At 49.2% G+C, this 24479-nt stretch overlaps 1 protein-coding gene across 2 annotated transcripts in view; it reads left to right on the forward strand.

Moving 5' to 3' along the window:
* The first annotated feature begins 677 nt into the window (after window positions 1-677).
* Window positions 678-24479, forward strand: part of Tead1 (TEA domain transcription factor 1) — a 237042-nt gene continuing 213240 nt past the window's right edge. Inside the window, exon 1 of one of the 2 annotated variants that reach the window (XM_076550475.1) lies at window positions 678-807. The gene's annotated coding sequence lies outside the window, so the exon portion shown is untranslated. Of the gene's footprint in view, window positions 808-1318; window positions 1341-24479 lie in introns of those variants that run through there. The other variant, XM_076550459.1, reaches the window with a different exon arrangement.

A 24479-nucleotide genomic window follows, 5' to 3' on the forward strand; every position in this document is an offset into this window, starting at 1 on the left:
CCAAGATTAGTCTGCAAAGCCTAGGATTTGCGCGATCACCATGAACTTGGGTAAAGCGAAAGGGCTAAGGGAGGAGTGGCGGGCTGGAGAAGGGCCTCAGTTTCCAGAAGAGCAATCTCCCCTCCAACCCGGGAGCGCCCGTACCTGAGCGCACCAAGAAGGGGGAAACTGAGGCACAGCAGGCGGAGGCGGGCACGCCCGGCCTTCGCAGAGCCCGGCCGCCCCGCCTCACACCGCACAAAGCCCGGAGCGCGCGCCACCGCGCGCGGCCCGCTCCCCGGTGGGCGCCAAGCCCCGCCCCGCGCTCTCCGCCCCACACACATGACGTCACCGCGGCGGCAGGCCCCGCCCCACCCGGCCCCGGCGGCATGACGTCACCGAGGCCCCACCCCTCCGGAGCGAGTTCGGTCCTGGCGTTCATTTCATTCCTGTCCTCATTCCGCACATTCTTCGCATCGCTCGCGCCGCGCCGCGCCGCCCGAGCCGAGCCGAGCCTCCGCGGCCCCGCCGCCCGCCGCGGGCGCCCCCCAGCACTTCGCACAGTCGCTTCCAGCCCGCGGGGAGTCCGCGCGCCGGGGCCCGGGCCCGGGGCGGCCGCGGCGGGGCGCAGGCCATGCGCTGACCCCCCAGCGCGCAGCGTCGCCCGAGCGCGGGCAGCTGCCCCGGCGCGCCCTGCCCGTCCCGGGAGCCGGCGAGGCCGGCCTGGGACGGCCCGGCGTGGGAGCACCGCGGGGAGTACCGGCTGGAGCAGCGCAGGGGCAACGGCCCAGCGCCCCGAAGTTTGCCGCGCCCGCTTGGGCGGCCGAGGTAAGTTGCGCGCGGGGCGGACGCGGGGGCGCGGGCTGCCTAGGCGTCACCGCGATCGGCGCTTTGTGTGCGGCTCCCGGGGCTCTCGGAGGGGAGCGGCCGCGCCGCCCTGCAAGTTGGGCCGCAGCCCCGCGCGGCAACAGGCGGCCCCGCTCCGCTCTTCTGCGCGCCCCTCTCTCCCGCGTTCCTCTCTCTCCCGCGCTCTTCGCTCCTTGTCCTGGAAGCGCGGAATTCCGCGCGATCGCGGGTGGGGAGAGCGTCCGGCGCGCAGTCTAGAGCCTGCAGCTCGGCGACTCCCCCGGCGCCCGGCCCCTTCGGGGTCCGCGCCGACCCGGGCTCCTCCTCCCCGGAGATGAAAGAGGGCTCTCTCGCCCTTGCCGCCTCTCCAGCGCTGCCGCCGCCGCCGCCGCCGCTCCAGTGCACATTCAAGTGGAAAATTTTCAGGAGTCAGCAGAAACATTGTGTCCAAAAAAGACTGAGTCGCAGTTACCACCAAACCCGGGAGCCGACTCTCCCTGGAAAACTTCCCCTCGGTAGGAAATACTGGGGGATTTGTTTGTTTATTGGAGGAGAAACGATCCCCAGGAGGGCAGAAAAATCTGGGGACACTTTTAGCCTTTGTTCGCGGCAGCACCACTTGTTTTCGAAGTCCAGAGGTTCGTTTGAAAGAAAGTTCAACTTCTAGGAGTTTCTTTTTTCCTTTTTAAATGTATTTTTTTTAAACCAAAGCTACATTCTAAGTTGAAAACAATGAGGGGCTCACATTTATCTTCTTCCCACGAAAATAAAACCCAGACCACAGTTTTCCTCTCTTTTTAATCGTCTTTCTTTTTTAAAGATTTATTTAAAGTTGAATGGTGTCACCCGTATAAAAATATTTATGAAACAATGAAATACCAGCCACCAGCGTTTCTCAGGAGGCTTGTTAAGTTCTTAGAAGCTGTCTGTGATTTACAGAAATGCAAATTGATCTCAGTCAGCGCTGGAAACTTACAGATATTCCAGGAATCGGGAGCGTAGAAAGGCCGGGTTTTAAAATAGCGCATTTGAAAGGAGCCGAGGTCCTTGGGGCAAAAAGGTCTGTAAATACGATCAGATTTCAAAATAGTGAAAGGAAAATATTTCAATTCGTACAGATAATGCGAAGTAACAGAACTCGATCTCCTCTCCGCCTTGTGGCCTGGATTCGTTCTGGAAGTTTAGGTGCTCTGGTGGCTTAGGGTGCGCTAAGTACCTGCAGGTGGTTCCCCGAGTGGACAGATCCTTCCCGTTAGGGAGCCGCGATCTACCCGGAGTCAAGGGGTGGCTTGTCTGTGCAAGCCTGAGCTCTTGGGTGGGGGCTAATCTGCCTTGAGACTGGGGCTGGAAATAGTCCTCAGGCTGCACAGACTGCCAGGGGCTTCCGCCTTTCAGCTTAGTATGCGCTTTTCTGTGAATAGCAGGATCTTTGGGCCCAGACACATCTGAATGCTTATAAAGGTCCGACTTAGAGCCAACTTTGGTAAGAATCTTTCCTCTTGAGAAGGAAACAGTAGAGCCAGTTAGAGCACAGCTCTGAGAAAGACAAATGCGTGTAGTTGAACCTTTGTCAACGGCAGGGTTTCAAATTGTTGATGATTTTAAGGGGGAAAGGCGTCTTTTTCTAATCTCTGTATTTCCATAAATGGTCACAAGATATTTTTGTGTAGTATTTCTTTGAATGTGCAACTGTGCTGGACTCTTAAGTTTTCAGGTTTTCAACAGTTTGCAATTCTTTTATTTGTTGTTGGTATAAAAAAATGAACTGATAAGCTGTCTCCGTTACTGGGTCTTGCTGATGTCCTCAGTAAACCATTTTATTTTCAGTTTAATGGCAAGTATTGTTGAAACTGCAGACTTAGGGAAATATTAGAATACTTTTTATTTTTTTAAACAAGTTTGAAACAAAGCCAGAGAGACACTTTGCCTTTACAAAAGAGTTAAAAAAAAAAAAAAAGGGAGGGGGGGCAGAATCATTGTGTGAGTTCCTCCTTCCTAGGGTTCTTTATAAACTCTAGAGAACACTCTGGGATTATTGGAGATTTTGTACAAGCAAAGGCCAGGATTTATGTATATAGTTAAGTGACCTTTAATCTGAAGCAGGCGGACATCCTAGCGTAGTAGTCTGACCCAGGCTGCAGGAACTCTGAATGAGTAACTCTCGCTTCTACTGTGGGACAGTGTCTGCTTCCCACACAGCACTGTGAAATGGTGAGGGTGGGCTTGCAAGGGTCACCTGGTGGGAAGTCAGCTTCCTGCCCCTCCTGCTTTCTCCCCCCCCCCCACTTGCTGCAAACAGCTGGAATTATATGTTCACATACTCACTTTGGGTGCTGGCATCTTCTGATTAGGGAAGAAGACATTAAACTAAGAAAAAAATGTATTTTAGTTCAGTAGTGCAAAACCAGTTTTGATTTTAGTTGGTTCTGATAGACACAGAAGCAAATGTAAGAAGGCATATCTTCATGGGACTATCTGGGGAGGAATATCCATGGTATCACTGGTGTCTAGACTGTGTTTGGCAACATATTGTCAGTGGACACGTATATAACAAGAGCAGTTACGAGAATGGCGACCCCAAGTGTGAGACGGGCCATTAGCAGCACTAGGGAGTTGCCTGCTCTGGGAATGGATAGATCCTCTCCGCCCCCAGTCCATGGCGGTTGTACGAGGAGCCTGAACATCTGTAGGATTGTTTTCCCTATTTAATCTCATGTGCTACGGGTTAATTGTGAGTGAGCATAATTACACTGCTCGCAAATGGAAATTGTGATGGTGTTTTCTCTCTCCAGAGGTCCGTACAGATAACCGTGTATGATCGGTGGGCTTAAAAATGATGACCATAGCCCTGGCTTCGAAGCTACCATTTTTTGGTACTTGATTCTGTTCTCCAATAAAGGGAGTGTGAAAGCAGAAAAAAAGTATATGTGTGTATTTCTGAGTGAGAGCTGTGCAGAATCTGTTGAGTGATAGAACTTTGAGTAGGGTCTGTTCCTCTCCGCCCCCCCCCCCCCCCCAGGTTTAGGAAATACTGGCTAAAGCCAGTGCTCACTCTGGCTTTCTCCCCCAAACTGCAAGAAAACATCGTTTTTTTTTTCTTTTTTGTTAATCAAGGCGGGCCCAGCTTCTCTTTCAGAGTTCGGTGACTGGAATTGCAGGCTGCTTATGCCCTACTTCTGAACTCAGCAAGAAAACTACATTTTTGCTCACCCGCATTGATCAACATAGGCTGTGCTTGGCTGTCTGGGCATTGGTGTTAGCGGCCATCATGTTTGTAGCTTCGTGTTGTCTTTTCTTAGGTGTAGAGACTTTCAGCTCATCTTATTTTTGAAGTTGGAACCTAAATCATGTAGTATTGATGTGCTTTGTTTCGTATTCGTTAAAGTATAAGATCAAGCAATCAGGTCTGTCGTCAGCACCGTCTCAGGGCTGCCCTTTTTGACTGATTTAGACCCTGTTGTGTGGCAGCTATGGTGCATATCTGAACAGGGTATTCCACCCTGCTGGCTTCCAGGGCCTAGTGTGTAATGCTGGACTATTTGGGTCTCCGTTTTTTGGAGGATTTTTATTTAGTTTCAAAGCTGTGAACCTAGTTGCCAGTCCTTCGAGGCTCTCTTTTATGGGCTTCCTTAATGCTGTCCCATGTTTGAACTTGAGGTTGAAATGTGATCATTTCTTCAGAAATGTTCAGTCTTTGCAGTGGGGCAGAATAGGAGAATCTTGTAATGTGTATTTTTTTTTTTTTTTTTTTTTTACTTGCTCCAAGTGAATGGTAAGCCTTGGTTTGCAGGGCAGGCATTGGGTCAGTGTTTCCCACAGGGTGGGTTACTCTCACATCCCAAATTCCCATTCTGTTCACTTCTGCAGTTGGGTGGCTCAGGATGGTTTCCTCAGTCTAGGGGTGGGAATAATGGACACATGTAGGTCTCTCTTCTGATTGGACAATGGGAGTGTTCTCCAGAGATGCTGTCTTTTCAGTTTTGTGGCAGCCCAAGGGTGCATCCACCCACCCCCATTTCAAGCTGGTATTTGTTATCCTGGTGCTTTCTACCTCCTTTCCATGTTCACTTTAGTTTTTCAAGGCTCTTTACTATGATTTCATTAGCTTTTTTTTTTCCTCTTTCTGAAGCAGGTCCTATATAGCTGATTTTCAGCTTACTGTGTAGCTGAGGATGATCCTGAACTCACGATCCTCCTGTTCTGCTGCTCAAATGCTGGAAACCCAGGGCCTCATGCATGCTAGCCAACCCCTGTAACAACTGAGCCACATTGTCAACCCTGTATTAACTTTTTTTTTTTTTTTTTTTTTGGTTTTTCGAGACAGGGTTTCTCTGTGTAGCTTTGCGTCTTTCCTGGAACTCACTCTGTAGTCCAGACTGGCCCCGAACTCACAGAGATCCACCTGGCTCTGCCTCCCGAGTGCTGGGATTAAAGGCATGCTCCACCACTGCCCAGCTTTTTTTTCTTTGTTTTGTTTTTCTGAGATAGGGTTTCTCTGTGTAGCTTTGGAGCCTTTCCTGGGACTTACTCTGTAGCCCAGGCTGGCCTCGAACTGACCGAGATCCACCTGCCTCTGCCTCCCGAGTGCTGGAATTAAAAGCGATTGCCAGCCGGGCGGTGGTGGCGCACGCCTTTAATCCCAGCACTCGGGAGGCAGAGCCAGGCGGATCTCTGTGAGTTCGAGGCCAGCCTGGGCTACCAAGTGAGCTCCAGGAAAGGCGCAAAGCTACGCAGAGAAACCCTGTCTCGAAAAACCAAAAAAAAAAAAAAAAAAAAAAAAAAAAAAAAAAAAAAAGCGATTGCCACCACCGCCCGGCTCTGTATCACTCTTTTTAATTAGGAAGACAGGGTGTTGGAAACGAGCTTAGATTTAAATATGAACTAATTTACCGATGAAGAGGTTAAGTATCCACCTCTGCAGGGGGACGTTCTGGGGACTTCTAGGATCTGGCAGCTTTAGATGTACATGCAAAAGATGACCATGGCACTGAGCTCTGAGAATACAGGACAGTACTGATAGATAAACTGAAAAACTGCTGCTAATGGTGGGAAATGTTGATTATGTGAGAACATACTGAACTTATATTCTCTGGCATGAACTTTTTAAAAAAAAAATACATCAACTGTACTGCCTTTTAAAAATATAGGCACAGCTTTCTAATTATCATAATTCAGTTCAGCTTTGCTCTTGGATGGAGTTCAAATGTAATCTCAATTTAACTTGAAAGGATTTTTTTTTTTTAATCTGAGAATGTTTAAGAAAATTTGAGAAGTTCGTCCAAGACTGTTTTGTCCACTTAGGTGCGGAGGTGGTGGCGGACAGATGAAACCAGTACCCTTTGGCAGTAGATCTGCCGTGAGTACTGAGAGAAGAGCCCTCTGCCTCCATTTTTTGCTTTGAATCACCTGGAAGACCCGCATATTAGGCAGTTTTTATGTCACCTGATGCTCCAGCTGCTGAGTTCTCGATGCAAACCAGTGTCTTTTCTCTAATGTGTAGCCAATTAGATAAAAAGAATATTTTATGATCATCTGCAAAGATAGGAAAATAGGAAGACACCTAGAATGCTTATGAATTCATTTGACAAAAGACCTGGTCAGTCTTTCATGCCAACCCAGCCTTTGGAAGGTGATACCTGTTTGCCTTCCTGACACCTTGACTTCCTGATGGCTTTGACAGCATCCATCCCAGGGCCTCATATCCTACAGTTTTTCTGTGACCTTACTGTCCTTTTCAAGCAAGATGAAGTTGATGAAGAAAGGACGACTTGGCTGGCCGATTCCTACTGCCGAAGAGCAATGGCAAACCTGTGCAAACCGAATGGCTTCATTTGCTCGGGCTCTGAAGAACTGAATTCACTTCCATGGTGGTGGAATAAAAGGAGCCAAGCGTTTTAAATAGCCACTCCCCGAGGCCTGCCTGGCCCAAGTGTTTTTTTTTTTTTTTTTTTTTGAGAAAAGCGCATTGTCTGCTCCTGCACTAGCTGGGAGCCTGCCTGCTTACCCTCCCCCACCAGTCATGTTCCAATTCTGAAGTTGACATCTGCTTTTCTTGTTCACCTGATCTGTCCCCACTCACAAGCACATATGGAACGGGGCGCGCGCGCGTGCAGACACACACGCATTCTGCAGGTAGCCCTGGTGTCTGACATGAAGTGTGTGTGGTGTGTGTTTCAAGTCTCCACCGGGGGAAACACAAAGCTCACAGCACAAAATAAAATGTAAACACCATCGCCGCCGACATGCCTCTGCTGCTGGGCTTCTGTCCCACAACGGTGCTTTCTGGGCAGGCGAGCCTATTGTTGTGGCAGCAACAGGCAGCAGAAGTTGGGGCACCATATGGCCCATGAGGGCCTCAGATAAGCCGTCTAGTGAGTCAGCTTATCAATAGCACTTTGATATGCCTCATTTTCAGATCAGCCATCACCCGGCCTGGGGTGTGCCGATGCCCAAACCATTGTGAGTCCACGTTTCCTTTGGAAGGATCCCTTTTGGTCCTTTCCCCTCTGGCTACCTCCTCATCTCAGAGCCTCTCGGAGGTCATGGTGGTTAAAGTCAGTTCCCATCAGCTGAAGGGATGCTGGTACCATCCTGAAGTCCTCAGGTGTTGGCATTGACAGGCTCGCAGAGAACAGGCTGTCAGTGCTCATTTCTTATTGGCGGAGCCAAGAGTTCCCCTAATTCAGAGCTGGCTTTTGTTTTAAGTCCCGAGGAGATAACATTGCTGCTGTTTCTAGTCTGATAAGAGGCTTCTGTTGTAGATCCAGAAAACCTCCTGAATTTTCTCTCACCTTCATCACCAAGCGCAAAAATGATTGACATGTCTGTCTGGAAGGGCTACCCATGGTTTGGAAACGGGAAGTGGCTGCTTTTCATACCCAGCAATTGTTAAGAAATGCTTCTAGACTATTACTCAGGTGTCCAGCAAAAGCTGAGTCCAAGTCAGAATCACCCTATTGGTGAGTGGCTGGAGCTGCAGGGCTCTGTGCACACAGTAGATGGTTTAGGAAGCTTGGCCATGCACATGACCACTGGTTTTTCAGCCCCTGAGCAGATGTTTTTGCCTCAGTTACACAAGCCTGGGAAGCCAGGGTGAGACTCTTTCCCCCATCACCTCTCACCTGTACGTGCACACCCACCCTTCAGGCCCTTCACCTGTTTTCACATTTTGACATTTGGATTTGTAATTGAGGGCATGAAGACCCATTTAGTGACTGATTCACAGTACTTCCTTCTGCTTCATGCCCAGGTCAGCCTATCTATTCCTGCCTATACCATGAACACCAGCCATAGAGACTGAAGGGCTGGACTCCTTAGTGTTCTGATTCTCAAAGGCTTCTGAAGACGTTTGCTCATGGGAGGGGACCAGGTTGTATTTGTTTCTCTTTTTAGCCTCTGATGGAGTCAGGGAGTTATTGTGAAGTGGTGTGTGCCTAGGCATTTAGAGGAATCTTCGTGGAATTAAAAAACAGTGTGCACAAAGCCTTTTAAAAATTGTTTTATTATTATTGATTGTGTGTGTGCCATCTTACTGGCCCACCTTTTTGTTCAAAAGAAGTAATAAAACAATCTGGACCATCCTCTCCGTGCCTGGCATCACCAACTCCTTGGAGAGTCCCCTAGTTGTTTGCAGATGTGATTCCCAGGGCTTCCTGAGCACAGTTCTGCTCTGGTTGCGGAGGTTCTGCTGTTTGAGCAGGGAAGGCTCTAGAGCCCCTCGTGCTGGAGCGCTTCGGGGTCAGGCGGGTGAGAGCCCAGCAGCAGCAGCAGCAGCAGCAGCAGCAGCAGCAGCAGCAGCAGCAGCAGCTCTGAATCAGCCTCACAGGAACCAGGTGCTCAGCTCTGCCCTCATGCTTCCTCTCCATTCATCTGGGACAGTTGTGCACGCCCCTGGTCTTTATAGAGCTGCTGCCTGAAACGCCGAGCCTTTAAACAGTGACAGCGACCTGGCGGTCAGGAAAAGGCAGCCAGAGAGCCGGCTCCAGGCCCCTCAAGACAGATGCACAGAGAACTAGTGAGGAGCCAGTGGGGAAGTATGTGTATCGAATTTCCTGAGTTCTAAAGGGCAAATCTTTATTTTATTATTTTCACTTTTGTGAGGCTAAGCATCACCCACTCACACTCATATTCTCTCTCTCTCTCTCTCTCTCTCTCTCTCTCTCTCTCTCTCTCTCTCTCTCTCCCCTCCCTCCCTCCCTCCCTTCCTCCCTCCCTCCCTCTCTCCCTCTCCCTCTCCCTCTCTCATGTATTTCCACTAAGTTATATCCCCAGCCAAGGAGGTGTTTTTACTTTCAATTTTCTATCATATATCTCATTCAGGCTGGCCTAGAACTCACTATGTAACCTGAGGATGACTTTGAACTGACTGCCCTGTTTCTGTTTCCATTTCCTGGGATAACGGGCATGCTTCAACATGCCTGGTTTGTGGTGCTGGCAACGGAGCCCTGGGCTTCCTGCAGACAGGCAGACCCTCTACCAACTGAGCCTTGCGGCTCCCGCTGGCTTCAGTGTTGTGGTGCTGGGGTGTGTGGGAATGGGAGAATCGTGGCAGGCCTGATCTTCATGTGACTGCAGATACTCTTCAGAACCTGTGTGCCATTGGTGTGAGACAGTTGTTACAGAGGCAGTAGTGAGCGCCCCCGAGAATGTCACAGCACTAAGGGTGAGGTGGTGTGCAAAAGTCTGGACTTTGGTCATTCTGGGCTGTCTTGGCTACTGTGACCTTAAGCAGAGTATTTTTTTTGTTTTTGGGCTTTGGTCTTCATTTAGAGTTTCCTCCCCTCTCTTACTCCCTCCCCTTTTTTTAGGGTAGCGTCATGTCCCCCCCTTCAGGGTTTCTCTGTGTAGTTCTGGAACTAGCTCTGTAGAACAGGCTGGCCTTAAACTTGGAGATCTGCATGACTCTGCCTCTGAGTGCTGGGATTAAAGGTGTGCTCCACAGCCGGGCACAGCAGGGTCTTTTTATATATTCCAGTTTGGCCTGGAATTTGCCATCCTTCTGCCTCATCTTCTGGAATGCTTAGGACTACAGACCAGTACCAGTGTGTCTGTCCGCCTACCTATCTGTAAATCTGGTGAGAAGGCCCCCACTGTACAGTGTAAAGTAAGTACTCACTAGAGTGTTGGAATAGAGGACGAGACTTTTTTTTAGGGATTGCTGGGGTGTGGGTGGGTGGGTGGGTGGGGTGGTGGTGGTGTCAGCCTTCGGGGTAGTTTTGGAGACTAGCCAAGGCTGAGGTGGTTCCACAGAAAACCAGGGTCGCATGCAGGCAAGGCTGAAGCAGCCCTGCCGTCTCTACCTTCCAAGCCTGGAAGCTCACTCACCCATGCAGTGAGTGGAGGAATCAATCCGTCAGTAAATACTTAAGAGTTGAAATTCCCTTTGCCAAGTGGTAAAAAAGAATTAAATGAAAATTCTTCAGAAAATACGTAATTTATATCTGTCTAAAAGAAAAGCCTTTTTGAGGCTTCCATCCTGATTCTGAGCTTGGCGTCTACAAGTTCTTTTCTTTGCTGACTGGGAAGGGGCCTCTTCCTAGGGAGACAATGCTCTAGGGGCTTGGACCTGCCTGGACCCCCGTGGGGTTCTGAGAGCACCTAGCCTTGGGAGGCAGAGAGGGTCCCTGTTCATGCCTAACTGCATTGCCCTTCTTGTAATTTTAGTTTTTCAGACATGGTTTCACTAGTGTAGCTGTGGCTGACCTGGAACTCACTGTGTAGACCAGGCTAGCTTTGAAGTCACAAACTGCCTCCCCAAGCCTGGCCCTCTTGAGACTGCTTTAAGGCAGGCCGCCTGCCTTCTGTTTCCTCACCTGGAAGATGGGCTGAGTGAGGCATTTTGGTGTGACGGTTCCACACTGCAAGAGGGGCTGCCCCTAGCTCCCTGGCTCTGTGCTCCCAAAGACCACAGACTGCCCCGTTGGTCTCTGCTCTAGTAAACTCCCCGTTTATTGGCGTCAGGTACATTTCACATGATAATTCTGGTGCTTGTGGGGGCGGGGCACAGCTCTTTTTTTTCTCTTTTTATTTGCTATTTACATATTCAAGAGGACAGGACATTTGTTAGCCTAAGTGATGAATTGCCTAATTCCAGGTATCCTGGATAAATGAGCCAACTCCCTGGGAGCCTCCTTGCCTGTTTTGTTTTGTTTTTCCTCCTTTTAAATTCTTTCACAATTTCATGTGGGTAGGTTTTTGAAGTCAGCTGCTCCTAAATGGTCCTGCTTTGCTCAGATTCTCAGTACAGTTTAGGGTGTGTCATTGACCCTGAGTTTTTAGCCACTCTGGCTGAACAGTTTGAGTAGTTAAAGCTTGCTCTGTGGGAGCCTGAGCCAGGGACCACCTGCATTTTATCGGCTTCCTTTCCTTATCTCCTAGGAAGCCATGCGTGGAAGGGGGTGCTACTCAGTCAGGTTTCCCAGTCTGAAAAAGTTAAAACTGAAAATGTTGCAGAGAGAGAGAGAGAGAGAGAGAGAGAGAGAGAGAGAGAGAGAGAGAGAGAGAGAGAGAGAGAGAGAGATATGCTGGAGGGAAGTTTTTGGATGTGAGCAGACTGACAGCCATCGAGATTTCAAAACTTGCCCCAGCCCCAGCCCAGCGGCTTTCCAGAAAGCTAGTGTGTCGTATACTTTCAGAGGTTAAGTTTTACATTGTGTGAACTGTGTCTTCAAAGTAATGGACTCAGGATCTGGTCACCTCACTGACTGTGTCTGGTGTACCTGCTGCCATGTCTCATGTGGTGGTTCAGGCGATTAATATTTAGACCTAATGAAAGGAGCTTCTATCTGTTTGCCTGGTTTAGTGAAGGGACAGGAAGAACCAGAGAGGTCTCTTAAAGGGACCCATAGAAGTATTTCAGATGGAGCATATTGGGTTGAGTGTAGCCCAGTGGTAGACCTCTGGCCCAGCATGTCCAAGGACCTGGGTTTATCCTAGCATAATCTGAGCCCTGGGAGTCAGAAGCAGGCAGATCTCTGTGAGTTCAAGGCCAGCCAGAGCTATATAATGAGGCTGTCTACAAACAAAGTACGGGAAACCTTTCGCCTACTAAGTGCTAGTAATGTTACTGACTCCTGAATGGCAAATGCTCTATGTAGTTACTGATTAAATTTATGTACGTATTCACTTATTTGAGGCATGGTCTTATGTAGCCCAGGTTAGCATCAAACTTGCTCACTATAGCTAAGGATAGCCTTGAGCTTCTGACCCCCCTGTTTCCACCTTCTGTGTTAAGATCTAACCCAGGGAACTGTGCCTGCTAGGCAAGCACTCTACCGGCTGCCCTTAAACTTGAAGGCAGCTAATGCAATGAAGTCATGAAGGATCAAGTAGATGAAGTCACCCTGGAAGGCACATGGGCCTGCTTGCCCATCATGTCTAGTATGTAACTTGATGTTAGGTGGCGGGGAGGGAGGAGACTAAGTCATTTTGATTGACAGCCCAGTTTTCAGCCTCTGCTCTGCCTAGTTTTCTTTGTTCATGGGGCCTTTTCTCTTCCCCTGTCCTCCAGTCACACCCTGATTGTCTTCCCCAGCACTGTGGCCACTGTTGATAGTTTCTGACACTTGCTCAGTGTGGCTTGCCTTGGCACCCTGTTTTATTTTCAGAATGCCCCAATTCATAGAACGTGCTATAGCGTTTCTAATAGGAGACTAGCCGACTCCCTATTGGCGCCCGTGTGGCCTTTGGTCTTAGCTTTGTGGTCTTGTGGAGAAGGAGCAAGGGCTGTTGGACTGCCAGTGCCTCCCCTCTCTCCTTAGGAAGACTGCTGGTATCCCACGCACATGGGTGGGGGAGGTGGGGTGGAGTCTTAGAAACATTTGGAAGAAATCTTTGTCCGAAACCAAAAGTTAGTATGAATCATTCAGTCAGTCCTAGTGGGTCTTTTTGTTTGAGACAGGGTCTCAAATGTGTGGTTTCGCTGGCCTGGAACTCTCTGCGCAGATCCAACTGGCCTCTGAACTCACCCAGATCCACCTGCCTCTGCTTCCCGAGTGCTGGGATTAAAGGCGTGCATCATCACAAGTGGCTGTGCCGGGGCTGCTCCAGCTGTGCTGTCCAGCTGTTCTATTCAGTTCAGTGTCTTTGAGGTTCCAAGGAGACTGGAGCCCAGGGGATGTGTCTTCACTGGGGCTGTTGACTGAGAGAGGGCCGTTGAAGGTACTCAGGGAGTTTGGAGCTTGGGCCCTTTGCTCCGGTCTGCTTGGAAGCCTTTGCTATTGTTTCTTCTGTGGCCTCGGCACGTGCTGTGGATGGGACTCAGGGACCCACACCGGCCAGGCAAGAGCTCTACCATGGAGTCATGCCCCCAGCCAGCCACAGGGCTTTTAGATCTACGATGATGTTGGGATGCCTGCCCCTGGAGCTGCTTGGGTGTGTGAGATGTCCAGGAGCCCACCACGCCCACGCTGTCCCTCTATAGCCAAATCACCCTCTTGACCTTTTTAGTTGTGATAATTCTGGGCTTCCCAGCAGGAATTGGGGGAGGTAGGGACTGTTTTAAGCCAGTTCTTAAACACCAGTCATTTAGATGTAAATGTTCCATTTGTAATTGAGGCCCAGGAAGCTCAGAGAGGTTTAGTAAGCTTCCCAAGGTCACACAGCCAGTTCTTAGATATGCAGGCTAACAAAGGGTTTAGGATTAACTCACCTGTCAGGTTTTATTGTGGAATTTGAATGAGTTAAGATAGGGTGCTGTGGAAACAAAGAGACTCCTCTGTTAATGATTTTGCCTTGGAAAGGGGGTGGTGAACAATACTTATCTCTGGCAGTTCCATTTTCTCTATCTTGAGTATAAACGTTGCCGAGATCTTAAAACATTGGGTGTGGCCCAGGGGAGCTTTCCATTTGTTTGGCAGGGAAAGAGCAAAGGTCAGCTCTAGCTTTTGGCTTTAGTTTTGAGGACTGTGAGGACCTGGGACTGGCCACTGGAAGTGAGAGCATGGGGTCTGTCTGCTGCTGCCTGGGTTTTGTAGGGGGAGGAACAAGTATGGTTGGGAAGCAGGGCACTGCTCTGCCCTGCTGGTCTCTCTGGAGGGGTCCCCTCAGTCCCCTGAAGGCTTCTTTATGCAGATAGATCCTGCTAGGATAGCACCCCCTCGGGTGACCTTGATTTCATTTCTTGATGGGTTCCACCCTCCACCCTCCCCACCAGGCCATCACCTGCTTCCCAGAGGTTGAAGTTTGAGGTGGGCTTGGGAATAGGTGCTATTTATCTTTGATACCTTGCTTGCTCTGAGAGAGAAAGGTTTGCAACTGTTTCCTCTTCTCTCTCTAGGTGGTAGGTGGTGGTTGGGGTCCCTGGTCGCTGTCTCCCCGCCCCTTCCCCGTTACAGCACCCGCCCCTCCCCTACCCCTTTCTAGAAGCTTCAGCTTTGGAGCTTTGGTGTAACCCTCCATCAGCCTTTTTCACTATTGTGCTTCTTGCAAATTCACCTAGCAGGACGGCCTTGCAGTCAGACCTAGTTCCAGGCCCTTTCTGCTGGTGACAGCATGACCCGGGCCAGGCACAGTGTCATCCCCTGAGAAGTGGGGAAGGAAATAGTGCTCGTGGGGGTGAGGCCCGTGAGAACATGGACGGCCCTCAGGAAGCTTCCGTGTGTGTCCCTCTGACCTTGAGAAAGCTTCCCGCTCTCTCCACCCCAGGTCTCAGTCCCGCCAAATGGAACCTTTCCCATTTGCCTCCTCTGCGGGAAGGGTAAGTCTCATGCTTCCCAGCTCTCCTCTCTGCTGGACTCCTGCTCTTGTCCCACCTCCCTTCATCCTTTCTCCTTCCTTCCCTATCTCTTTCCCCTCTTTTAGACAATTATGTTGCTGTTAACCTAGGCTAGCCTCAAGCTTACATCCTCCTGCCTCTGTCTCTTGAACTCTGGGATTGCAGATTGCCAGGCCTGGCTTTTCTGTCTTGTGCACACTCCCCCCCCCTCCACGGACACACACAGACACACCACACAGGGGGAGAGAGACAGACACATACACATGGGAGGGGGAGAGGCAGAAACACACACACACACACACACACACACACACACACACACACACACACACTCATGGAGACACACCCATGGAGACACAGAGGGACACACACCACACACACTCTCTCTCTCTTCTCACCAAAAATGGCCATGGGGAAAACACTCACCCTCCTCCTACTGTACTGGAGTTCTTGGCTTATAGATCACAGCACTCAGAAGTGTTTTTGCAAAGACAACTAACTCATCGTGATTTTCATCAGCCGCTGCACTGTGGAGTTTGGCTTCCGCCATCTGACTAATGTTTGACCCCAGCAGCCTCATTGATCCTGAGGAATGCTGTTCCTTACCTGTGCCGTGGACATAGTTGTGGGCTTCTAGGTTATTTCAAGGATTGGCATGGTGCCTCCTAAACAATGTGATTGTAATTAGGACTGTGGTTCCCGTCACCCTGGAGCTGAGTGCTGCCCGTCCGATCTGCTGTCAGACTTTCCTGCTTCTATTCTGTTTTAGATTTCCAGACTTTATGTCATGAGAAAGTGCAGCCTAGCAGAAGGCCAGGAACCCCCGAAGAACCATTTCCACCCGGCAGCAGCCCTCTCTTGGCCCCTCTCCTCCAGCCCTGTCTTGAAGCCCTTCCGGGTGCCATACTGGTTCATCTATGAAGGCTCTGTGTGTGTTCATACCGTGATTGCTTTTGAAAGCACGGTGCGGGGTGCGTGGGGCTGGAGAGATGGCTGTGTAGTTAAGAGCGCTTGATTGCACTCTCAGTAGAGGCCTGGAGTTCTGTTCCCAGTATCCTTTTCTAGCTTGTAATTCTAGTTCTAGGGGATCCTATGCCCTCTTCTGGCCTCTGCAGGCACATGCTTCCCACCCCCCGCATAACAGTCACAGACACACACTTGCACACACACACACACATTTTAAAAGACACCTTAGACCCCACCAATCTTAATATCACAATCACTCTGGCACCTTAATAATTGCTTAGCATTGCTACTGAGAACTCCTCGATTGCCTCATAAATGTTTCCTCTAGTTCATTTGTTCAAATCAGGGTCCAAGCCAGACTGACAGGTTAGGCTTGGTTGCTGTTTCTTAAAACTCTATCCGTTGGGGAGATGCCTGGGTGGGTAAAGTGCTTGCCACATGAGCAGTACCAGGACCTGAGTTCTGCTCTTCAGAAGCCACACACAGCTGGAGGAGGCAGCACAAGTGTCTGTAAACCCAGCCTGCCCACAGCGATGTGAGGTGGAGACAGCTAGCCTGGAGCACACACCAGTGAGCCCGGGCCCCTGCCTCAAACAAGGAGAAGGTACGGACTCACTCCATGATGTGTGAGCTTGTACTTTACACATGAACTCTGTGTGTGTGTGTGTGTGTGTGTGTGTGTGTGTGTGTGTGTCACACCCCAGGGTTTTTCTCATTGTTGGCTCCATCTGGATTTTGTAGCTGAACCACATAGCACAGTTTATCATGCTTTCCGATCCCTCTGGATTTCAGCAACTGAGAGTTTAGACCTAGAAGCTCTTGAACCTTGAGTTTGATCTGTTTCCTGTTGGTTTAATTTTTTTAAAAAAAGTCTGTGTCTGTGTGTGCTCGTGTGTGGGTGTGTGTGCTGAGTGTTGGTGCCTGAGGAGGCTGGAGGCATTGAATCTTTTGGAGCTGGAGTTACAGGTGGTTGTGAGATGTCGATTGTGAGTGGGATTGCTAAAGCATCTCTCCATCCCCAGTTATTATTATTATTATTTGACACACACAAAACGTCCGCTCTGTCTCACAGTGGGACCACAATTGGTTACGCTGGCTGCCTCTGTCTGGTATTTGATGAGGACTTTGCAAATGGCTACTCCATATCCCTACTCCATATCCCCTATTTCCGTTCCTTTCCCTTTGTTAGAATAGTTACAAAGATACTTTCCCCCACTATTAAATTCGCCTTCCAGGTAAAGGGAGGTGTCACCACCAACTCCAGGCCTTACTTCGGCAAGTGTCTGCCAGTCTGCTATAGCCTGCCATGTTGTTGTTGTTTTGTGGTTTTAGGTTTTCAGATGTGTTTGAATCCATCCTTGTTCCTCGTTCATGCTTGTTGCTGGCTAGCAGTGGTGGCTTCATTGCCTCCCTGTCTTTTTGTGGGGGACCCTGTGCGTCCTCGATGCCTAGTCCCCTGTGCACTCTCAGGTTTACTGAAGTGTCTCTGCAATTTATGTCCCTCCTGTAGGAAGTAGTTTGATGTCACACTTGGTTTTAGCTACGTCTCCGATACACCGTGCTCCCGTTTGAAAGTGGACCCCCCCTACAGTATCTACTCCTGGATTCATGTTAGGAATTTTCTGTGTTCATTCCTAGCCTGGCCCCCTCCCTTGGCTCTCATTCGCCACTTTCACATATCTGCTGGTCACCTTCTGTTTTTCCTGAAGAAAAACTCTGGTCAGGTGCAGTGGCATGTGCCAGCACTTGGAAGACTGAGGCAGGAGGATGGCTGTGAGACCTGCCTGGGTATATAAACAGCCTCCCCTCCCCCCAACATTCCCCACATTGAAGACTAACCTGTGCTTTGTGGCTCATGGTTTGCCTTCCCCATATTTTTCCGTTAGGCGTCTCACCTGTCTACCTAACCAAGGCATGCCTCACTGTTAATGGTTTTTCACTCTTTTGGGGGCCCACCACTCAGCTCCCAAATAAACCACACACAGGGGCTTATTCTTGTTTATGAATGTCCGGCCTTAGCTTGGCTTGTTGCTTGACAGCTTTCCTTAACTTGAAATTATCCTGTTTACCTTTTGCCTCTGGGCTTTTCCCTTTCTCTAGTTCTGTGTCCTTTTCTTTCTTTATTACTGATGGTGTAGCTGGGGTGGCTGGCCCCTTGGGTCCTCTTCTTCTTGCTCTTCCTTTTCTCCCAGATTTCTCCTTCTGTATATTCCCTCTGCCTGCCAGCCCCACCTATCCTTTCTCCTGCTTTGCTATCGACCGTTAGCTTTTTATTAGACCATCAGTGTTTTGGACAGGCACTGTAACACAGCTTCACAGAGTTAAACAAATGTAACATAAACAAAAGTAACACACCTTAAAATAATATTCTCCAACACCTCACTCCATGGTGACTGGGTCCTGCATACGGCAGGCTCTATTTGAAGATGCTGCTAGGGTCATTGCATATACATGTTCAGTAATATTGGATTAAGTGATATGAGCCCTCTGTTCAAAGTCTTTAAAATACAATATATTTAATGTTTTGGTCATTTAAGGAATTTATAACTAATTTATTATTTTTAATAGGTTAAAAAAAGTTGACTTTGTAGTTCCTGGCAGATCTCTGTGGAACACAGCTATTGCTTTACCATCGTGGGAATGCACACCCTATACGTCCAAAAAAAAAAAAAAAGGAGTGTTTTTTGTCTAGCAAGCCTACTACTAAATTTATTTTTAGTTATTCCTGCCTCTGCCTCTTGGGCACTCATGCCCATGTTGGTACATCACTTAGGCAGAAGACAGGTGGCGTTGGGGAGAAGGCCCAGGTTTTCAAATGCCAGCCATATTCTCTTGAGAAGTTCATTTGGCTTTGGGCTTTCAGCCTTAGGGGATACTTTCTCGTTTTGTTGGCCAAACAAAGCCTTATGCAGTGCAGCACACCCTAGAAACAGCGTGAGTGAGGAATTCCAAATGACTGTTGTCCTGACTCTGCTGAGCTGACCTCCTGGCCTGGGAAACCATGATATACACGTTTATTGTTCCCTACTCCGCCCCTCTGGGCTGTGAGTGCGGGAGTGGGCTTTGTCTCCACTCTGTGCTCCATGTGTACCCAGAGAAAGGGACGGAATCTTGTCATTCACAAGGCAGGCCTCTGAGCCTGCAGGAAAGCTCGGCGTCACAAAAGGAACTTTCCTCACTGTCCTGTGCCTCCCCAACACAGTGGAAGCTTCAGGAGGCAGTGCTGTGAGAGAGAACTCTGGATGGGAGCCACTGATGGGAGCCACTGACGTCACGTCAGTAACTCTGATGGAGGAGCTCCGCCGACTGGCGCCTGCCGGCCCCCGTACTTTGGCCTCCTCTAGTCCCCTGTTCTCCACACTCCCCCCATCCCAGCCTGTATTGAAAGCTTCGTGTCTTTCCTTCTCCCTGCCCCTCTTTCCCTCTGTACCACCCAGCTTGTACTAAATCTGTAGGTGCCTGTGGAAACCACTCTTGAGACGGGCCCTGTGCCTCTTGTACTGCGTTGGTATTGGGGAGGGGACTCCAGGATCCATGGGTTATTGGGCATGGAGGTGAGAATTCCCCCCAGTGGACTTCTGTGATGAATAAACTCATGGAGGGCTTTATGGAGCATCCAGAAGTGCAAGGTCCCAGTACTATAACAACTTTTCAATTTATTCTTGGACAGTTTCATACATCTATAATGTATTTTGATCATACGCATCCTCTGCGAAACCCTCTTAACACCCTTCATATTCAGGGAACCCCCTTCTTCCCAACAAAGCCTCTCCCTACTTTCGTGTGGTTTTTTTTTTTTTTTTTTTGGACCCACTGAGTTCAATTAGGGTTACTTGCATGAGTATAGGAGATCAGGAGATGGGGTGCTTATAAGTTCTGGACTGTGTGTTTGCTTGTGTGTGTGTGTGCATGGGTGTACACATGTGTACCTCTTTGTGTGCACATGTGTGCCTGTGTGTGTGTGCAGAAGGGGAAGTGAAGTCTGGTCCACATGAATGGGAATAAAAGGGCAGTCTTTCTGCATGCACAGTGGAGTCTTTATTACCCATTGCTCATTGGTCAGCTAGTCTCCGGGTCTCTCTGTCTGTTCCACCCAGCCATGTGCTTCAGCACATCTTGGGTATATGGAGTCTCAACCCCACATGGGCCTGAATTAAAATATTGCTGTGCTAAATCTATTTTTACACCTAGGGGAATGATATCTGAAAATAACCCTATCCCACCTGTTATCCACTTTGGGGTAGTTGGGTCGTTGTCAAGGCACACTCTGTGGATTAAACTCTGATCACCGGTTGCCATGTGATGATGTCCTTCACTCTGCCTGTCTCTGCCTGAAGAATGGCAACCTGGTGTCTTGTTTATTTTGCCATGAATAGTCATTTGCACTGTAAGAATGGAGTGTGCCTTCAGGTTGGTTTTGAAGTTCCCCAGTCTTAGGGTCAGAAAGATATTAAAGGCAGTATCTTATCCATGAATCATGGGATGAGTCAGTTCCTGAAACCACTACAAGCCTCATAGTTCTTGGCTACAAGTAAAAGCAGGAAATCCAGGCTTCAACGACTTCCTTTCCCAGTCCCAGCCCCGGCTGTGGCGGTGGGGAGGTTCCGCAGGCTGCATGGGTGTCTGAGGAACAAAGGCTCTCAAGTCAATTTGCTGAAACTGTTTATAATTTGTGGTCTTGCTCCGAATCTCAGGCTGTATTGGCACTCCTTGATTTGCTGTGGAGCCCTGCACAGCCCAGCCCCAAAGGCTCCGTCTCCAGAATCGCGGCTGCACACTCCAAACGCATGGTGCCAGGGAGTCCTCAAACCTGAGGGCTCCGGAGCAGAGTTCTTTTGTTTATCCCCCTTGTGGGGGAGAGAGAGACTGGACACGGAAACACAGACACAGAACAGAGGGGGAGGGAGAGAGGCAAACACTCTCCCTACGCTACACACACACACACACACACACACACACACACACACACACACACACACACACACACACACACACACAGGCAAAGCGCTCTCCTTGCTAAGTGGGGGAGGGGGAAGGGAGGTAGGCCTTTTTTGCCCAAGCTTTGGCCCGTGTCCTGATTTTTCCTGCAGTCGGCTTCCTAACGCCACGGTCTTTTGTGTGTCTTCCTTTTGCAGTGTTCCAGGCAGTCTTCCATTTGTTTCTTGCTAAGCCACACTGTTCTGTGAACTCTCTTGAAGGAGTTAGGGAGAAACGTGCAGCGGCTGTCTCTGGGCGCCACCTCGGCTCTTTCTCTTTCTCTGCAGTCTTCTCTCGGCACAGCCAGAGCCGTGGGGTGCCAGGCAGGCTCACTGTTGCTGGGTGTTAGTGTGCTAGGACTTCATCCCCAAACTTCAGAAAGCCTTTGGATGATGGGCTTGCCTTTTTCATCCTTCTCCTCTGATGATTGGTGTTGGTTGCAGATTTTGATTAAAAAAAAAAAAAAAATGGACCTGAAGGAGTAGTCTGTCCTTGGAAATTCTGATTGGATTCTAAAATTAGAGTGGGTCAGCGGGCCAGTGAAAGCCACTGAGAAAGGGAAAAACCCTGAGACGTGGAGTGGCTCTGGAGCATCTTTAAGTGGGGACTGTTTCCAGCTCATCCCCAGCAGCCGCCCTGAAAGGCCAGATGCTCTTTCAGTCTCTAGAAAGAATAAACTCCGAGCAAACGCAAAGGTTTGCCAGGATTTTATTTTATTTTTGGTGCTGGGGACCAGAACCCAGGACTTCCTGATTAGCATGCAACCTAGCATGCAGCTGGGCAGAGGACCACCTTATGCTTTTCTGTCACTTGTGTTTGGGGTGTATAGATAATTTTTTGTCCAGATTGAAGGACTCTGATGAACTTTGAGAAAAATGGGCTTATTTGATCTTAGAGGTTCCAGATACCAGCCTGGCACGTGACCCCCCTTAATGTGGAAACCATTATGAAAATCTAGGAACGGTAGAGGGGCTTTCCCCTCAGGTTGCTTGGGTACTGAACTGAGATCCAATCCGTTGTTATTACTATTGTCTTGCATTGATCGGAAAAAGGCCCCCCCCCCCTTCAAGGCTGGCATTAGAGACCAAATCTTGGTATTGCTTACTGTCTGTGGACCTAGTTTTTCAGTGGGCCCGGAATTGATTCATTAATTAAAATCAATTTAAATGGATTTGTAAGCCTCCTGTAACAGATTATCGTATTAGCCACCTCACAGAGCAGCCCATGATCTGTGAGGAAGGAATGTGTTTCTTTAGGTGCAGTAGACACAGAAGATGGACTCTGAAAAGTCCAGTGGTGTTTGTCAGGATGGGGCCTGACCTATAACCTCTTTGCCAAACATCTTCCTAGCAGGAAATTATCCCTGATACTGCTCTGAGTGTTCCAGCTTTGTGTGTCTTGTATGTTTTGTATATGTTGTTTTTGGTTTTGGTTTTTTTTTGGGTGTGTATCTTAAATATTTTTTGGTCTCTTTTTTGTGTGTTGTCTGTTGTATGTTATGTTTTGTGTGTCATGTGTGCTGTGTGTGTCATACTTTGATGTGTGATGTTTTGTGTGTCATGTTCGTTTTGCACTGTGTGTGTACGTGTCCCTGTCCGAAGGCATCTAGGACCTTTGGGTGTACTAGATCTGCTTCTCTCTAGGCAAGATTCCTTCTGAGAACCTTCATCTAAAGAGACAGAGGAACCAGAACCAGATCTCCCATTTGATAAGAAATGGTCCCTCGGGGGCTGGAGAGATGGCTCAGAGGTTAAGAGCACTGACTACTCTTCCAGAGGTCCTGAGTTCAATTCCCAGCAACCACATGGTGGCTCACAACCATCTGTAATGAGATCTGGTGCCCTCTTCTGGCTGGCAGTCATATATGCTGTGTATACATAATAAATAAATCTTTAAAAAAAAAAAAAAAAAAAAAAAAAAAAAAAAGAAATGGTCCCTCACCAGCATGCAGGCTAAAAAGGTATCTGCCGGTCTGGCGGTGGAGTTGCGCTCCTTGGACGGATGATACAATGACAGGATGAACGAACGCCCTTGTAAAACATGGGCTGACGGCAGGGTCGGGTTCCCTCAGCTGCTGTCATTCATGCCTCTGGTTTTCGCAATCACACCTGACAGGTAGATGCTTTCAGGAGAAGACCAACCTTTCCTCTGATGTTAGGATCAAAGTGGCCACCTGACCCAGGCTGGGTTAACTCTGCTCTTGGGGCTTAAGGTAGAGTTCCCAGCTCCTTTGATGCTCACACAGTAGTGCTCAGGCAGATACTCTGCAGGCAGATGCTGCCTAGGGAGTAGGTGTCTGACAGACATGTGTTCAGAGAGGCATGGGTGAAGCTGGGTGGCCGAGGGGCTACACAGTGCTTGTACAGAGGACCAGAAAGACCTTGGGAAGGCTGGCATTTCCTGGTGGTTTTCTGCTTCCCACTGCGTGTCTTTCAGGAGAGACTCAGGGTGTCTGGTAGACCTGTTGCCTCAAAGTGATGCTGTATCCTCTCCCTACCCCTTAGGTGAGTCCGGGTGGGTTCTGCTAATGGAAGCTGTCTGGTCAACAGAGCTGTGAGGAAATGTGTCCTGTGAGTGCCTTGGAAAGGCAACTTCGTGAGTCAGTGCCTCCCCAAAGCAGCTCTGTCTCTCCTTGTTCTCCACTTGCTCTGAGTGGCATCCTTGAAGTCCCTCCATTTATTTTCTTAACAACAAAGGGATTCGAACCTGCACTGATACCCGTTGCCAGTCTCCTGCCTCCCTTTCTTTTCTTGTCCACACTGGGGGTTGAGGCTGTGCAGAGTGTGGGTCAGAGTATGCAGCAGGTGAAGAATTTTCCCAGCTGGCCTTGGGGCACCATAGAGTTCCGGTTAGCTGAGCAACTGAAGAGGTGAGCCAGGTGTGTCATTAGACCTGAGTGTCCTGCCTGGTGGCCCCTCCCCTTCTCTCCGTCTCTGAGCAATCCGGAAGAAATGTCCTTCGGCAAGTTCTTGCCTGTGATCCGTTGTAGAGCTGTGCGGTGCACGTGCTGAGGCTTTCGTGTCGGAAAGTCTTGGAAATTCAATGAGTTTTACTAGATGAGGCATCCACAGCAAAGGCCGCTTTCAAGGAGACCAGTAAGATCCCGAGGAGCCGGAGAGGAAAGTGGAGATAGGCAGAGAGGAGGGCTCATAGGCACCAAAGACCTTCACTCTGGAGGCAGAGGCAGGTGGATCACCGAGTTCCGGGACAGCCTGCTGTACATAGTAAGTTCTAGGCCAGCCAAGGCTACATAGTGGGAGATTTAAACCTTTGACATAATGGAGTAAAAATCATTTATTCATTCACTTATTCATCCATTCATTCATTTTCTTGCGTTGGAGATTGAACTCAGGGTCCTGTCATGCCAGATGTGTTTTCTTCTTCCTAGGCACACACATGCACACACATGCACACCCGTGCACACAGACAGACAGGCAGGCAGACAGGCACGCACACCCCTACCTATCCTTAAAATATTTTTCAGAAGAGATTTAAAAACAGCAACTCTTATATGGCCAGGAGGGATGATGCATGCCTTTAATTCCAGCACTTGGAGGCAGAGGCAGGCGGAATATGTAGTTAGTAGACATAAATTTGCCACACACACACACACACACACACACACACACACACACACACACACACACACACACACCCTCTGTTGGTGTCTTACAAATTTGAAACTGTGTAGTTTGGGCATGATTTGACATTGTGCTTTACCTGTTCTGCTCATGAAGTTTAGTTTTACATTTAAAAGTGGAAATATGTTTGGAATCGAGCCGGGAGGTGGTGGCGCACACCTTTAATCCCAGCACTCCGGAGGCAGAGCCAGGTGGATCTCTGAGTTCGAGGCCAGCCTGGTCTACAGAGCAAGATCCAGGACAGGCACCAAAACTACACAGAGAAACCCTGTCTCGAAACCCGCCCCCCCCCCCCCAAAAAAAAAAAAAAGAAAAAAGAAAAAAATCTAGATGTGTTCTGAGTGGAGTGTGGAGAT

The sequence above is a fragment of the Peromyscus maniculatus genome, chromosome 1 (assembly GCF_049852395.1).
Source record: "Peromyscus maniculatus bairdii isolate BWxNUB_F1_BW_parent chromosome 1, HU_Pman_BW_mat_3.1, whole genome shotgun sequence".
In the NCBI taxonomy this organism is placed as follows: Eukaryota; Metazoa; Chordata; class Mammalia; order Rodentia; family Cricetidae; genus Peromyscus; species Peromyscus maniculatus.